This window comes from Microtus pennsylvanicus, chromosome 13, assembly GCF_037038515.1.
Source record: "Microtus pennsylvanicus isolate mMicPen1 chromosome 13, mMicPen1.hap1, whole genome shotgun sequence".
Lineage (NCBI taxonomy): Eukaryota > Metazoa > Chordata > Mammalia > Rodentia > Cricetidae > Microtus > Microtus pennsylvanicus.
In genome coordinates, this window is record NC_134591.1 from 21,291,578 (window position 1) to 21,310,058 (window position 18,481).

The following is an 18,481-nucleotide window of genomic DNA, read 5'->3' on the forward strand; positions in this document are numbered from 1 at the left end:
TCAAAATGTATAAGATTAATATACATGTATATTTAAATTTTCTGTCATGATATTAATGGTCATAAAGAGTACTAACTAATCCTAGAAATAAACTTCACCTAGTTTCCTATACATGATTTCAGCTTGAGTCTGAGTCAGGTAACTAGGAATTAAGCTTGTGTATCCTAGATGTATTTGATAGACTGTGGTCCTTTAACATCTCTGAGATCTGATGAATATGACATTTAAAATGTTTAAGTGTTCTGCAGTGAGCTGTGACTATTTCTAACAGGGACCTTTGAAATATCCTAAAGGATGGTAAGGCCCACAATGACGATATCGCCTGAATTGGAGAAACACCATCTAACTGAAATACATCACCCTAAAATCAATTTTGAACTACAAACCCCTCAGGACAACTCAAGGTGGTTAGGTGAGATAGTTCAGCCTCACAAACTACCCCAGCCAGGACTTCAGAGAAGCCCTGTTCTTTTCTGTCACACCAAGACTGGACAACAGCTAGCTCTCCTAGGACTTAACCATTATCTCAATCTTCTCAAAAACCCCTACAGATGCCATTGCCCCCAGACAACAGGAAATAATTTTAAGAACAGGATGCTCACATTCCTAAGAGGTAAGATGGATGGCTTTGGGTTGTTTGGTGGATTATGGATGGTTATCATCATTTGGGGTGTTAGTTGCAAGTTGTTACTGGTCATGGTAAGGAAGGAAACTGAACAAAGGAGATTAGATTCAGGGATCTCATTCTGAAAGAAAAAGGGGAAATATAGAAATAATAGGACAAAAAGGGTAGATTGTTGAATCTACTTTAAAATTATAACAGTGACTACTAGTCTTAAATATTTTACATTGGTATGGATTTTTATATAGTGATAAAAATTAAAGGTTATTTTTGTTATACTGTATATATGTTTCTACTCTTGTTTAAGATATCTTTGTATATTGATACAAATTTAAGGTTATTTTTGCTTTAACATACTGTATATATGTTTCTACTCTTGTTTAAGGTATTGTACCTATACAGCTCATTTTAAAATCTAAGTAAAGTTCTAGTGCTTAAAAGCTATTATTACAAACTGTTTAAGATAAATAAGAAATGTAGGTCCATTGTTATCCCACTCTGACACTCCTGAGACTGTCAATAAAGTTGACTTTGAATCAAAGGGTGAAGCTAGCTACTAGCTGACCAAAATTAGTTATAGAGGTTTTTTATGTGGGAGGGTCATCTGTTATGTGTTACTTTCATTGGTTAATAAAGAAACTGCCTTGACCTTTTGATGGGCCAGCCCTTAGGTGGATGGAGTAGACAGAACAGAATGCTGGGAGAAAGAGCAGAGTCAGGCAGACGCCATGATTCCCCTTCCCGAGACAGACGCTGGCTAAACTCATGCCGGTAAGCCACTACCTCATGGTGGCATACAGATTATTAGAAATGGGTTAATCAAGATGTGAGAGTTAGCCAGTAAGAGGCTGGAGATAATGGGCCAGGCAGTGTTTAAATGAATACAGTTTCTGTGTAATTATTTTGGGTGTAAACTAGCCAGGGAGCCTGGATCCCGGTGGGAATGCAGCCCACCACTCCTTTTGCAACAGGTTTTGGAGGACCAAAGACATGTAGAGAGCCACAGGAAGTAGTAGGAGAGGGCTCAGAAAGATTTTCAACGTGTTTTTGGATTGAGAAAGGAGAGCGAGGAGGTCTCTGGGTGCTTCTTCACCAGTTCTCTGATCAATGAGGTTTACCCCAATATCTGACTTCTGAGTTTTTATTGATAAATAATAATTAGATAAATGCTTCATCTCTGCTTCTTTTGAAAACTCTGAGGTTAAAGCCTGTGTGTGTGTGTGTGTGTGTGTGTGTGTGTGTGTGTGTGTAGGTCAGGGGACAGCTTGTGGGAGTCAGTTCTCTTCTGCCTGTGGGCTCTAGGGATTGACTGCCTACATGGAACTGTTATTACAGCTATTCCTTCAGACAGTAACTGGGTTTTTTTAAAAATAATTTTAAGTCTTTATCTTTTACTATTTCACATGTAGATAGAATGCTCACCTCCTCTCCCCCATGCCTCTCCCTTTCCCATCCTGGTCTCACTGACATCATTCTTCTTCCCAACAAGTCCGAATACTATTTTTTGTGGTTTGGTTTTGGTTTCTGTGATGCACCAGATTTAATTAGGATTGCTTACCTCCGGGTACATGGAGGTTGTTTATTGGACCATGGATGGGCCTTTGCCAAGGGACACATCCTTGAGGAATATGATTCCTACTGCCCAGGCAGCGAGAATGTCCAGTAGCTGCCTAGAGACTATGATTCACCCCCTCAACCATACTAGAATGTTGAAGGGCCCTGTCTTATGCAGGACTTCTGCAGGTAATCAAAGCAGCTGTAAGTTCAGATCATGTCCAGAAAGCAGTTGTTCACAAGTGTGTTGTCTAGTTTGTTTTATTTTTTTGTCAAGTTAACATAAGCTATAGTCATCTGAGAGGTGGGAAACTCATTTAAGAAAATGTCCAGTCCCCAGAATATCTAAGCTGTAAGCAGGTAAGCCTATAGGGCATTTTCTTAATTGGTGAACAATGGGGGAGGGCCCAACCCATTGAGGGTGGAGATACTACTGGACTGGTGGTCCTGGAATCTATAAGAACAAAAGAACAAAAGTCTAGCAAGCCATGAGGAACAAGCCAGTAACTAAGATCTTTCCTTGCTTAAGTTCCTACCCTAACTCTCCTCAGTGATGAACAGCGGTGCAGTGATGTGGAAGTGTAAGCAAAATAAACCCTCTCCTCCCCAAGTCATTTCTGGTCATAGGTCTCATCACAACCATAGCAACCCCAGCAAAGACACCAGCACGCATTCCCATCCTCTTGCCGTTACGTCCCCTGCCCCTTCTTCAGTGATAGTTCCTGAGCCTTGGGTGGACGAGGTGCTTTTCTTGTTTAAGATCACTATAATTGTATCACCTGCTGATTCAAGCCAGGTGAGAAACCCAAGAGGCAAACTTCGAGGGCTCGTGGGTCCCTAGTCTCACTCACCTATGTTTAGTCTTTTATTTGATAAAAGAAGAGTTAGGGTCAGGGCACTGGTGGTACACACCTTTAATCCCAGTGCTGGGGAGTCAGAGACAGGCAGAACACTGAGTTCAAGGTCAGCCTGGTCTACAGAGTGAGTTCCAGGACAGTCAGTGTGACACAGAGAAACCCTGTCTCAGAAGAGAAAAAAAAGAGTTAGGAAATCAAGAGCCAGGTAACATTTCATAACCTTTGTGCCAGTACTCAGAATTCCTGACTCTATACTCTACATCTTGGTTGAAACACAATGGTTGGTTCCAATATCCACAATTAGGAAATCATAGGTTGTTTTTCGTTCCTCCCTCCAAGTTAAGGGCAAAGGTAAAATAAGAGAATTACAGGTACTGTAGTTTTCCTGGAAGCAGGAATCTCTCCTCCTCTTTCTACTGTCCTTGGGTCCTACTGCCAGGCTTCATATCCCCATCATCCAAATGTGCCATAGGGCCAGGAGGTGTCTTTGCTATGCCTCCTCCAATCAAAGGGCAGCTGCTGATCAACCTGCTGTGGTTCATATGGTGCTCATCACTAATCCTCCTGCTCAAGCTTCTCAAGCTGTTGCTTTTCAATAGAAAATCTGAGAGTGTAACACTTCCTGAAACCTCCCTAACCCCCCATCCACCATGCCCCACTTCTTCTGACCCTGTCCTCCCTCTACACTGCTGCCCAGGAATTTCTCTGGCCCCTATTTCTGCAAACAATGTGTCAGACAATTTCAGATAACATTGAAGAATGCTACTTAAACAGAATTATCTGGAGTGAGAGCTCCCCCTGTTGAGAGATCAGGACCAAGTTTTACAAGCTCTGGAAAAAGGCATGCACCATTGTACCTGGCCCCCATCCTGTTTTTAAGAACCAACAATTCCAAGACATGGGATTTACATAGGAAGTTGCTGTCTCAGACAATAAAACAAATATCAATGGGACAATAAAATTCCCTGTGTGTTGTTGGAGGTTGCTTGTTCATTTCCCGGCCACCCAGACTCCAGAAATAATCCCACAGAAATCTGTATTAATTAAAACACTGCTTGGACCGTCACTTAGGTATATTGCTAGTTAGCTCTTATTTCTTAAATTAAACTATTTCTATTAATCTGTGTATCGCCACATGGCTGTGGCCTACTGATAAAGTTCCATTTGGCATCCAGTGTCTGTCTCCTGCAGTGGCTCCATGGCTTCTTCTCTCTGACTCCACCTTCTTTCTCCCAGCATTTGGGTTAGTTTTCCTGCCTAGTTCTATTCTGCTCTGTCACAGGCCCAAGCATCTTCTTTATTCATTAACCACTAAAAGCAACACATATACAGAAGGACTTCCCACATCATCTCCCCTTTTCTGTCTAAATAAAAAGGAAAGTTTTAGCTTTAACATAGTAAAATTACATATAACAAAACAGTTATCAAGTAAGAATTAAAGTTACAATATTTATGTCTATTTTATCTTTTATTTTAACTAAGGAAAATTATAACTATTCTTCAACTCCATCAAAGACAATAGGATATATTACCTAAGTAAATAGGAAGTGCATTGTAGGCAACTTCCAAAACGCTAGAATTGACAGAGACATCTCCCTGACTAAACACTCACCCAAAATTCTTCTGAACATTGGGGCATCTAGTCTTCAGCCTACAGGTCCATAGTATACAGCAGACTTTTCCATGAAGCAAGAAATTTGAAGATCTGTTCTTCCTTGTAATGGCAAAGTACATCAGTTGCTTTCTTCTGTGTCCTGCAGAACATCCGGCAGACTCTTTTTGTTCTATCATGAAGCAGGAATCCTGAAGGACTATCTCACCTTTAGGCAACTTCAGCAAGTTCACTTCATTTTTCTATTGGTCCTGCATGCCTAGTTCATACAGCATAAATAACATCAAGCAGACTAGGCAAGAACAGTTTCTTGTCCAAATGGTTAACAAACTCCATAATGAGCCTCTTCAATGTCCATCTTCCTCTTGAAGTAATTGGTGCTGCCAGGAACAAATGTGTCTTGTTGTCACGAAAAGTCCTAAGTTCTTAAAACATTTAAATGCCATATCTTGTTAGTCTTTGGAAGATTTGAAGAATACCTAATTTACTGATATATATGTATATGTATATACATATATATTACTATATATCTAGAAAACCTAACAAACATGACTACCAGCTTGACTATTACAGATAATTATCTATTAACCTGTATTTCTTAATTATACATTACATTTTTTTTTTTTTGGTTTTTCAAGACAGGGTTTCTCTGTGGCTTTGGAGCCTGTCCTGGAACTAGCTCTTGTAGACCAGGCTGGTCTCGAACTCACAGAGATCCGCCTGCCTCTGCCTCCCGAGTGCTGGGATTAAAGGCGTGCGCCACCACCGCCTGGCTACATTACATTTTTAAATGAGCTGCACAAACACAATACCTTAATCAGAAGCAGAAATACATATACACAGTTTAACAAAATTGACCTGAAATTTGTATCAATAGACCAAGATCCTTACCAGTGTAAAGTATCCATCTCTATAACATATCCCTCTTTAAATGCAAATAAACTTTTATAAACAATATTTGGGGAATTTGGGCATAGTTCTCTCCAAACTGCTTCCTGCTGTTTATTGGACAAATCATTCCTAGGGTTCATGGAAACCTCTGGGGGGAGTAGTCTTGTTCCATCAAACCAAATTAGTCTGGAAGGAATCCACAGGTTCTCATCCTCTGTGGAAACAAAAACAGAACCTCTTTTCCAAAACAACATATCCTTGCTGGGCAGTGGAGGCACATGCCTTTAATCCCAACACTTGGGAGGCAGAGTCAGGTGAATCTCTGTGAGATTGAGGCCAGCCTGGTCTACAAGAGCTACTTCCAGGACAGCCAGGACTGTTATACAGAGAAACCCTGTCTCTAAAAACAAAACAAAACAAAACCCAACAATTTATCCTTAGACCCAAATTTTGAAGTCAAGATACCTTTAAAATATATGTGTTGATTTACCTTAGCAATCGCCAGAATCAAATGTCTCTCTGCAGTCAAAAAATTCAAAGAAATCACAATAATATGCATAATCCAGACTCTGTGTATATTCCATCTTTACATGCTTATTTTACTTTACTCCTTTAATCTATGACTGTCTGTACTCTATCTCTTTAAAGACTTTACCTTTTTATTTATTTTTAATTGTCTATATTTTTCTTCTCTATTCTAAGCCTACGTACATTTATCCAACACTATGACTCATTCAGAGCCCCCCTTTTTTTAAAATCTGAATCTGGCTTTATTGTGTGTGTATATGTAATTATTTTTTGACCAGGAGCACTTTTTTTAAAATGCTAACTAGGCATGCCTAGAACCAACTCCACCCACTACAACATGGCAGAGGCATGTTCACTGCCTCTGAGAATCATTCTTTCCACCCCAGAATCAGGGTTGCAGTGGGTCTGTGTCACCATTAAGCAATTTGTAACATGTTGCTCACAAAGCCCATTAAAATGCTCCTTAGCCAGACCTCCTGAAAGAGTCAGAACCATTTGTGTTGGCAACAAGGAAGCCATGCAGGTTTTACTGCTAAAGCTGAGTCAGGACACCTCTTAAAGGAGCCATGTCTCTGCTTGCCACCAGCAAACAGAGCAAGAAGCTGCATTAAACTCTGTGTGTATGTGTGTGTGTGTGTCTAGAATTCCTTTTCAAGCTCTCTCACATTTTTTTTATTTTATTTTATTTTTAAATATTTATTTATTTATTATGTATACAATATTCTGTCTGTGTGTACATCTGCAGGCCAGAAGAGGGCACCAGATCTCATTACAGATGGCCATGAGCCACCATGTGGTTGCTGGAAATTGAACTCAGGACCTTTGGAAGAGCAGGCAATGCTCTTAACCACTGAGCCATCTCTCCAGCCCCCCCTTTTTTTTGATTTTCGAGACAGGATTTCTCTGTAGCTTTGGAGCCTGTCCTGGAACTAGTTCTTGTAGACCAGGCTGGCCTTGAACTCACAGAGATCCGGAAAGGCGTGTGCCACCACTGCCCGGCCGCTCTCTCACATTTTTAAGTGGATTTAGTTGACCACATTGGCACCAACATTCCAGTCAGAGCTTTAAATAAGAAAAACCAGGTGGGAGGGTATGTGGAGGGAATGGGAGGAGGTGAGTGAGTGGGAATTTGGATTGGTGTTTTTTTAAATCTAATTAAAAATAAATAAATAAACCCTACCAAGTACTCAAAGACTATTTGCAATTATAACAGACAGTAATCTTGAAACTTAACAATCATTTTACTTTTACAGGATCCCATAGAAAGAACATCATCCCAAAGTACTAAAAAAAAACTCTAACCCAAGGGTGACTAGATCAACAAAAACACAATTATCTCACAACAGTAAATCCCAAAGAAGTGAAAAACACACAAAATAGCGTCACCAACAACAAAAACTAAATTAACAGGAGATAGCAATCATTGGTCATTAATGTTCCTTAATATAAATGGACTCAACTCACCTATAAAAAGACACAGGCTAGGCCGGGCGGTGGTGGCGCACGCCTTTAATCCCAGCACTCGGGAGGCAGAGGCAGGCGGATCTCTGTGAGTTCGAGACCAGCCTGGTCTACAAGAGCTAGTTCCAGGACAGGCTCCAAAACCACAGAGAAACCCTGTCTCGAAAAACTAAAAAAAAAAAAAAAAAAGACATACAAAAACGGAATCCATCCTTCTGCTGCATACAAGAAACACACCTCAATCTCAAAGACAGACTTTGTCTCTTTTGACTGATTTTAGTTTGAAGTCTATTTGTTAGCTTTTAGGATAGCTACACCAGCTTGTTTTTTAGGTCCATTTGGTTGGAAAATTTTCTCCCAACCCTTTACTCTGAGGCGATGTCTGTCTTTGAGATTGAGGTGTGTTTCTTGTATGCTAGCCATGGAAGGGTGCCAACTACCAGAATGACAGTTGGAGAAGCGCCCAAGTTGTACAGGAGAGGCAACGGTGAATGAGTGAGACACAAGAGCAGATATGCCCTTTAAACCAGACTTCAGTTGCTGGGTTGGTGCACACTTGAGCCTGGAGAGGTGGTACCAAATGGTGAAGTCCCAGGAGTTGGTGCGGGTACTGGCATTATCTGGAGGACCCCCTGTAAGTTGGTCTTGGCCCAGCCAGTAGGAGTGACCTATAAAATATGGTTGAAAATGGGTGGGGTCAAAATAGGCTCTGGAGACTGATAAATTTTAGCAGACCAGATTTCTTTTTTTTTTCTTTTTTTCTTTTTTTTTTTTTTTTTGGTTTTTCGAAACAGGGTTTCTCTGTGGCTTTGGAGCCTGTCCTGGAACTAGCTCTGTAGACCAGGCTGGTCTCGAACTCACAGAGATCTGCCTGCCTCTGCCTCCCGAGTCCTGGAATTAAAGGCGTGCGCCACCACCGCCCGGCCAGACCAGATTTCTTGATACAGCAGCAGAACTTCTCCTAGGAACCTCCGAAGTAACATCTGAAACCTGTTAGAACCTGGACTATGAAGCTTAACGAAAAAGGCCCACCTGTCTGAATTTTTAGCAGTAAACTTAATAAACTAATGAGCTACCGGTATCCTAAGTCATCAGATACCATCAGACATATCTGAGAGGGATAAATGAGTAGAATTGAGACAGTTTCTCCAGTTACCCAGGCAATGCCAAGCCTCTCCGTAATCTTTGGTGAATACCAGACTTAGAAGCAATGCTTGCCTTTAACTGCTAAACCCAGGAGGCCTGACAGATTTTCCTGTGGCAATAGGGTTCAGTCTACCTGTCTTGGCAAAAATGAGACAATCGATCCCACAGGGTAGTCCAATCCAAGCAGGGTCCAGGCAGCCGACAAGGTGAAAGACAGTGTTTTGCTGTGTATGCAGCTTTGCCATATCCAAAGGCAAGCCTGCCGGAGGAAGTGCTTCTGCAGCCATGCGTCTTCTTAGAAATACAGGTGTTAAGTATCTTCTTGGACTGACAAGCCTCTCCACCAATGCAATAAGCCAATCAGACCCAATCAAACCAAGTTAGAAGACACCCAGTTTTAATGGCTGCCAGCACTCCCGGGTGGCCCCCCGGGAAAACACAGAGAGGGGAAAGGAGAACCAAAAAGAACAGAGAAAGCCAGGACACCGCATGTTCATTCTCTTGGGGGCAGTTTAAATAGCCTGTGGGAGTGGTCTTTTTTTTTTAAGTTTTAAAACAAGTTTATTGAAGAATATTCTTTTGAAGGCAACCACTTTTGATTTGTCATTTAAAAAAGTTCCATTTATGCTGTGTACTAACGGTCATGTAAGAGAACAGAGCCACATGCTTCTCTCTGTGGAACCCTTGGGGAGTATAGCACAGTGTTGTCGTTTCTGCACCGTGAGAATAAATTAAAAAAAAGTCTCTTCTATGTTTCTCTTCAAAAAGCGATGAAAATAACAGAAGGCGGCATAAAAAAGCCGCATTTCTTACTCATACCGTAGTATTGGAGCCAGTATTGTTACCATCACAGGCTACAATTTTCACTTTATCCACTTTAATAAGTTCTGTCACCTCTCTGAATTCAACATCATTCAATACAAAAGTCCAAACATTATCGCAGAATCTGTATGTATTTAGAGAGCCCCTGAGATCGACTCTGTTCCTGACTCTCTGAGCTAATGCTGAATTTATAGCTTTATCAAACTGAAGTAGAACTTGAAGGGCAAGCTGGGGGGTGATCTGTTGAGACTGTATGAGCTCATCAAGGCTATCTTGAAGACTGTTTCCCAAAGTTGTATTTCTGTATAACTGATATGCCATGGCTTAAAATGAAGCAATTACTTTTTCTTCAGGCTTGCAATGATGTCCTGAGGGAAGGCGCTTCCGCCCGGCACCAGCAGAACCGGGCAGGGCGCCTGCTGCGACCACCTCCTAGGCCACGGAAACCACAGCGCTGGCTGTGGGCGTGGTCTTAACCCTCCCTGGGGAGGGGTCACCGTTTGGTGGGCTTTCTTGGAGGTGGAGTCTAGACTGCAGCCACTCCCAGAGGAGGGGGCTTTGACCCCCAGCCAACATTCCAAAATGGATTCCAGGGGCCTGGGGTGAAGCCGCCAACTAAACATTCCAGGCATTTTGGATGAAGGAGTGCCAGGGAGCTAAGGTGGCACTTCCAACCAAACAATAGGATGCTGCAGGAGCTGGCTTGAAGTTTCCACTCTGACCTCAACCAAAATGATGGCTATGCACATGTTTGTACTTCTCCGGAGCTGTTGTAATCTGGAGTTACAAATTTTACAGATTTTAAAACAACCACACATACACAGAGAGACCTAAAACAAGCATACGCTGGCCACATTAGTCACACATATATATTAACAGACAGACAAACAGAACTTTTTCCAGGAAACTTTGTCAGCTGGCCAACTTAAAAATCCTGCAGTAGGCTGTGGGAGCCAGGCAAACACACAGGTATCCCATTGAAGGCCAGATTAGCAGATGCTGTAAGGGAAAACAGAAACTAAAGATGGACCACCTGTGCAGCTCAGAGGGGAAGGGCAGGGGGAACAGATCCACCACAGGGAGAATCTCAGTGTGACCCAATCACATGGCAGGAATGAGAGACAGAAGTGCAGAGACACAGACAAACCACAAACTCCGAGAGAAGCTGGGGGTGGGCAAGATCCCTGGTTCATTTCTGGATTTTGGCACCAAATGTTAAGTTTAAATCCCTGGTTAATGGATATCTGCCACCACTGATATAATAAGTCAATCAAACTGAATTAATAAATCCAGGTTTATTCTGAGCACAGCATTCCTGGGTGGCCCCAGGGGAAGTTGAGGATACCACAAGGGGAAAGGATGAGGTAAGGGCTTTTAATACCCTGGTGGGTGGAGTCACCAGTGGCTTTTTGAGGGGTGGAGTAATGCCCCCTAGGGGTGGAGCCACTGATGGTGGGCTTTCTCAAGGGTGGAGTCTGGACTGAGGCAACTCTGGGGGGAGGGGACTTTGGTCTGCCCAAACATGCCAGACTCCTTGGATGTATGGATGTCAGGGGCTGGAGCGACACTTCCACCCAAAACAAGTACATAGCTAACAAAGGCAGAAACAGATGTAAACACCTTCACATAGATACAGTAATATTCCACAACACAAACAAATGTAACACATCTTTGCATAGTTAAAATGATATTCCACAACAGGCACTGTATCTTCCAGTGACTCCCATGCTCAGTGAGTGTCCTTAGCCATCAGGGAAATGCAAAGTACAATGAGATACTATTTCACACTTGCTAACACAGAGAGAATACATTTAGATGGTAACCTGTTGGAAAGAATGTGAAGTGGGGTAACCATTTTGGAAAGCATTTGCCACCTTGATCCTATTAGTCAGGTCAGCTCCAGGAGGGACTAAAAAATGCCCCCTCCCCCAAAATAAGACATAAAAAACAATAGATAGTAGTAGCTGCTCCAGCTAGGCCAGCTAAATTCAAACTGGATCAGCTCACATTTAAGTCAGGGACTTCCGTCAGGTCCAAAAGAAACTCAAGATACATAACCAACTATTAGTGTGCCTATTAGCACACCAACGCGCATGCTGGCCTCCAGGTGCTCTCCGCATGCAAATGTCTGTTACAGAGTCCCTGCTAGCATCCTGGTTCTTCTTACCCTACACCCTGCCCTCATGGGTCTCCCTTCCCCTAACTTCTCAATCTTATATAACCCTGCCATTTTTGCCTCATGCCTTCTTGGTTCTGTCTCTCTTGACCCCGGTATGCCCAAATCACGGAGTCCCCCAAAGACCACCAAGAAGTTTGAATCCATATGCTAAAGCAAAGCTTGGTCTTCAACTCTCCGTGTGTTCAACACAGCTGTATGAACGGAGAGTGACCAGCCCAAAAGGAGTAGGGATTTTATTCATAGTAGAAGTTTGGGGTGAGGGGATTTTCAGGGTTCAAGACCCTAATTGGCTGGCATTTATCTAGGGGTGTCTTGATGAAAGGAAAGAGGTGTGTGCCAGGTTCAAGGGCATCTGGTGATCTTATCTAATCTTATCTCGTGGTTGGGCCTTGGAATGTTAGGTACTTCACCTTTGATGCTGGCCCATCCCTGGATTGTATCATTTATGGCTTTTTTTTTGGAACCACACCAGGTGCTACCTGACAATAGCTGGAAATTCAGGCCTACTCTCTTGGCTGGTTTTTATCAAGTCTGTCACACAGTTGTGTGGCTAAGATGCCCTGGGCTCCATAGGACCCCCTGTAATCTTTGCCCATAATCTCTTCTCTTCTTTTCTCATTCTCCCCTGTTACGGTAAAAATAAAATGCTGCGGTTCCCTGAAGAGTGTGGAGGCAGAAACTATGCAGGTCCCCGAGTGGCAGCAGTAGGCAGTGAGTCCCAAGACCTTGGTAGGCCACGAAGCAGCCAGTCCCAAGCAGGGAGCCCCCAAGTGGCCCAGTGGGTCCTAAGCAGGGAGCCACATGGTGGGTGAGAGACTGAGACAGCTAGGCAGGCCATGCAGAGTGAGGTTGGGTATTTATTTAGTGGGTTATGGAAGGGAAGGGGTGAGGGAGGGATAAGGGGGACAAGGAAAGAAACAGAGAGAGAGAAAGAACCATGGCAGCAGCTATCTCTTTGGGAGAGAGATGGAAAGGAAGGGAACTCAGACTGGAAGCAGAAGGAAGATCCACCTGCCTCAGTGGTGGATGGGGGAGGGAGTGGGCAGGGCTTGACTCTTAAAGGGACAGGACAGACCATTACATTCCCATCCCTTTTTATAATAAAAAGGTGGAAGGTTAGACACAACATGTTAAAGAAATTAGGGCGATGGGTTTTCAAGACTGCTTCCTGCTTATATGTGGGCATCATCCGGGGGAGGGGAACCTGAGAAAGCTGGATGCTGGTTCCATTCTGGTGTAGCTGGTCTCTTTGTTCCTGTCTGGTATTTGTGGTATGGAAATGTCTGGTGTCTCTTACATCTGTTTAAGATATTGGCAGAACAGAGGACAAACTTAAGTTTAGGAAAAGAAATTAGGACCAGGAAATTGAGAGTGGTGAATCTATCTGACCTGTTTAAGACAGATTCTTCAACTAGGCTCCCTAGAACTCACAAGAATTTTTTTGTTTGTGAAAATTTAAGTTTTAGACATCAGAATGACTGTGACAGATTTTTTTTTTTTGCAAAATGAAAAGTATCTTTAAGACTATGAAGGGCAGTATGAGAGAGAATTTGATAGCATGTGCTTGTCCTCACACTTTTATAACTTGCACGTACATGCCTTGATAACTTGTATTTGTAGTTTGCTGAAATTTGGTGAGGTTGTCCTTTTAAACTGACAAAACCTCTCAGCTGTCAAACTGCATCAGAGATCTTTGAGAAGGATAAAACTTTACTTGAGTTATTGATTTAAAAATACTTACTTGGTTGGCACCTAGAGCTACTCCTCAGGGTCCTCCATGGTTATTGAGGGTCATATTTGCCTTTTGCTGTTTAACACAGGGCCTGCCAGGCTCCAGAGGATCCTGTGGGCTAAGAAATCTGTAGGAAGATAAGCCTACCTTGACCTGAGCAGCTAGGCTGTTGATTCTAGTGATTCTGTCCATGTCTGGAGATCTTCAGTTTCAGTGAAAGGTAGTTTTTCCCAGTGGTCAGTGCTTGGCAGTTGAAGCAAATTGCAGATGGACATTGTTCTTCTGTCTTTGGAGAAAATAGAGTGCTATTGCTAGGAGCCAACCTGTCTCTTTTTGTTAATGAAAAGTTTTTAAATAATTAAGTATTTAAACGCCATATTCCCCAGATCTCTGAACAGTTAAAGGCTGTTTATCAGTATAGAATCTGCCTGGAGAGCTGGGTCTGAGCTTGAGTGTACTGACTTTCAACTTAGCAGGCAAGATTTACACTCATAAAAAGACAGAAAGAAGAAAAATTGCTTGCAATAGAAGGTTAACAGCAGAACTGACAATAGTAGAGAACAGCTCAATATATTTTAAATCAGGGTTAGATTTGTTATTCTTTTTCAAAAAATGCTGCAAGATCCCCGTGGCAGTAGGCAGCAGAAATGCTGTAGGTCCCAAACGGTGGTAGCAGGCCATGTGGTGGCAGACAGCGGGCCCTGGGAGCAGCCAGTCCCAGGCAGAGGTGGCTTCTGGTCTCAGAGCAGTGGTGGTCCCAGGCAGGGATACACATGGCGGGCGGGCAGAAGACAGAAACATGGATAGACATGACATGCAGGGTGAGGTTGAGTATTTATTCAGGGGGTTATGGAAGGAGGAAGGGTGAAGGGGGGGACAGAGAAAGAGGGAGAGAGAAAGAGAGAAGAGGAGAAAGAAGAGAAAGAGACAGAGAAGAGGGGAAACAGAGAAGTGGGGAGAGAGGCAGAAGCGAAGCTGCCTCTCTGAGAGGAAGATGGAAAAGAGAGTGAGTTCAAGCCCGAAGCTGAAGATCAGCCTGCCTCAGCGGATGGGGAGGGGAATGGGTGTGGCTTGTTTCTTAAAGGGACCAAAACCATAACATTCCCAGGTCTTCCTTATTATAAAAAACACGCATGTCAAGGAAGCAGAAAAGGAAGGGCCCAAGATGGTGGCGGGCAGGTCAGAGGTAATGGGAGTGGGCGTGGCTTGTCCCTTAAAGCGACAGGAAAGCACAACAAGATTAAATATATTGTATTTTTGTAAGAGACTTAAAAGTACATACCAATTTAAAACATGAGATGTATTGCTTTGTAGTCTGAAATGAGATAGAATGAGCAGACAATTATAACATTTAACAGTAAACATAGGTGTATTTAAGCTTCATGTATGCACACACACACACACACACAGTGAACAAGAATTGTGTGAAGTGGATGCTCTTGATAGGGCATGCCACTACACAAAACACATGTAACAGAGTCAGCACTGGGAAACCAGGCAGGGAGAATACCTCAGTAAAGATGGCAGAACTTGGTCCCCTACCTGGGTCTCAGGTAAGATGGTGGTGAAGTCACCTGACCTCAGTTTAATATAGCAGTAAGGTCACCTGACCTCAGTCAAAATGGCAGCAGTCACATGTTGTATGGAAGAGAGACCTAGAGGTGTGACCCTCCCTGTTGCCGAGCTGCCATGCCACAAGCCGTGGCGGGGAGCAAAGGCTGGCATTGAAAACCACTGCCTTGTGGATCCAACCAATTTTGTCGGTAGCGGTGGCAGGGACAGTTTGAGGAAAAGCAGAGCTGGCGGGACACCGGCTGAGCATAGTTTGAGGGTTTATACCATAGCTGAAAACATGAAAACCCACAAAAAACACCACAGGGCCTATAGAAGAGTGTTCTCTCTATATAGGTGGGGTGTTGAAGCCTGACTGGCTCTGGTCTGGGTGACTCAGAAGCTACTGGTGTGCATAGAGGGTGGCATTCAGGCAGATAGAATGCAGAGCTGTTGTAAAGAAACCTGGTTCCTGAGCACAGGGTTCCATGTGTCCTCAGCAGTCCTGCTCACAGGCAGGAGGGAACATGAAGAGCCTGGCCGAGTCACAAGCACCAACGTTATGGCACTGTTCCCCAAGTGGCTGCAGCAGACAGTGGGTCCTAAGACCATGGTGGTCCCAGGCAAGGAACCATGCGGTGGGTGAGAGACTGAGACTGATAGGCATGCCATACAGAGTGAGGTTGGATATTTATTTAGTGGGTTATGAAAGGGAAGGGGAGAGGGAGGGACAAGGGGGACAAGGAAAGAAACAGTGGGGGAAGAGGAGAGGAGCCATGGCAGCAGCTATCTCTTTGGGAGAAGGATGGAAAGGAAGGGAGCTCAGACTGGAAGCAGACAGAAGATCTGCCTGCCTTGGCAGTGGAGGAGGAGGGAGTGGGCAGGGCTTGTCTCTAAAAGGGACAGGACAGACCATTGCATCCCCATCTGTCTTAGTATTGCTTTTGCTGCGATGCAACAGCATGATCAAGGCAACTTGGAGAGTAAAAGGTTTATTTGGCTACTCTGCCATATCACAGGTCATCACTAAAAGAAGTCAGGGCAGGTATTCAAACAGAGCAGGAACCTGGAGGCAAAAGCTGATACAGAAGTCATGGAGGGTTGCTGCTTACTGACTTGCTCCCCTCCCCAATTAAGAAAATTTCCTGCAGACTTTCCTACTGCCAGATCTTATGGAAGCATTTTCCCTGTAATGGTCTGTCCTGTCCCTTTAAGAGACAAGCCCCTCCCACTCCCTCCCCTAACCCCCACAGAGGCAAGCAGATTTTCCTTCTGCTTCCAGCCTGAGTTTCTTCCTTTCCATCTCTCTCCCAAAGAGGCAGCTTCTGCCTCTCTCTCTTCTCCCCACTTCTTCTCTCTCCCCTCTGTGTTTCTCTTTCTCTCTTTGCCTCTTTCTGCTCTTCTCCCTTCTCCCCTTCCCCCTTTCCCCTCCATAACCCACTAAATAAATACCCACTTTCTCTGCGTGGCACACCTCTGTCTCTCACCTGCCTCACAGCTCCCCACCTGGAACCTGCTGGCCCTCGTGGCCCACGGGTCACTTGGGGAACCACAGTGTTTTACCACCGCAGCCCCAGTGGTCTGCTGCCCGCTGCAGGCACTCAGAGACCTCTGCGGTGTTTCATTTTTACCATAACATTCCCTATTGAAGTTCTATCTTCTGATGACTCTAGCTTTTGTTAACTTGATATAAAAACAGCCAGCATCCTCTCTCCTCTCTCTCTCTCTCTCTCTCCCTCTACTGGTCACGTTTAGTCTACTACTTTCTCTCCCTGCTCTGGATTCTTCAAGATTGTAGCCCAATAAGCCTCTCTGCTGATGCAATAATCCAAATCAGACCAAATTAAAACGAATTAGAAAAAGCCCAGGTTTAATGGATGCCAGCACTCCCAGGTGGCCTTTCAGGAGAACACAGACAGGGGAAAGAGGAACAGGGCAGACCACGTGTTCGTTCTCTAGGGGGCAGTTTAAATAGTCTGTAGGAATGGTCTTGACCTTCCCTGGGGAAGGGTCACTCTTTGGTGGGTTTTTCGGAGGTGGAGTCTGGGCTGTAGCAACTCCAAGAAGAGGAGGCCTGGAATGGAAAGTTCCACTCAAACATTTTAGAATGGATGCCAGGGGCTGGAGTGATGCTTCCAACCAAACAATTTCCCCTGATGCTCTAGGCATTTGTCTTTCTCTCCTGAAGCAGTCCATGCCCCAGCTTCTGCCATATTGCTCTTTGTCCAACCTCCACGTCTAAGTCAAAAGGCGCAGCTTTGTCTCTCTTTTCTGCTTTATTCTTCTGGAAGCTGCTGAGACATACAGTTTGCCTGCTCTGTTGTTGTTGTTTTCTTTATTAAACTCTAACAAAACCATCCTCAAGCTTCCTTCTGGGTCCATTTTAATATTTATTTATTTTATTTCAGACAGGATCCCACTATGTAGACCAGGCTAGCCTGAAACTCATAGAGATCCACCTGCCTCTGTCTGCCAAGGGCTGGGATTAAAGGCGTGTGCTACCAAGCCTTCCTTTTTTAAAAAGAATTCTTTTGTTAATGAGACTACGCACCCAAAGAAGGGACTCCAATTTCCCTGATAACACTGAAACTGCTTTTGGGGTTCAAGACTACAGGAAAGTAGGGTCCTCCTCATGATAATCCTACATTATAATTATCATAAATACACTCCTCGCTATAGAGCCAGAAGTGACAGTGTGTTTGTGTGAAATCTTGTATACATCTCCTTCAGAACTTTGAAAAATATAGAAAAAAAATCTCCCAATGACATTTCTTTCTTGTTTCTTGCTTTGTTTTGAGATTTATGTGTATGAGTATTTTTCCTTAACTGTGTGTGTGCCTGGTGCCTTCAAAAGCCAAAAGAGGACATTAGCATCAGAATCTTCTGGAACTGGAATTACAAGGGATTGTGAGCTCAACATGGGTGCGAGGAACTGAACCAGGGTCTTCTGAAAGAGCAGCAAGTATTCTAAATGCTGAACCATCTCTCTACCCCCTTGTTTTAATTGAACTTGTTTTCTATTACTTTTACTTGGCATTTCCTTTTCTTTTTAATGTGTCTGGATGTTATGCCTGTATGTATTATCTGTGCACTACTTGCATGCCTGGTGCCCCAGGAGGCCAGAAGAGGGCATCAGATACCCAGTAACTATAGTTACAGACAGTTGAGAGCTACCTTGTGGGTGCTGGGACCTGAACCATCGTCCTCTTGAAGAGCACCCAGAGCTCCTTAGCCACCTTTCCATACCTCCTTGTTGCTTTGGGGACAGGGTTTCATGTATACCAGGCTTGTTTCCAATTCCCTATAGGTGATCTTGAACTTCTGATCCTCCTGCCTCCACCCTGCAAGTGCTGAGCTTATGGATGAGTGCCATCACACTGGGTTTATGTGGTGTCAAGGACTGAGCCCACGGCTTCATGCATGTGAGCTAAATATTCTATTCAGTTGAGCTACATCCCAGCCCATCCAATGACAGTTCCAATACATAAAACCTGTAATATCTATGCACTGCAATTTCATTCAACCA

The 18,481-nt window shown here is 43.7% G+C and overlaps 1 pseudogene; it reads right to left on the reverse strand.

The window, feature by feature from the left end:
• Positions 1-9,206: 9,206 nt before the first annotated feature.
• Positions 9,207-9,939, reverse strand: LOC142833567 (transcription initiation factor IIA subunit 2 pseudogene; annotated as a pseudogene).
• Positions 9,940-18,481: the final 8,542 nt, after the last annotated feature.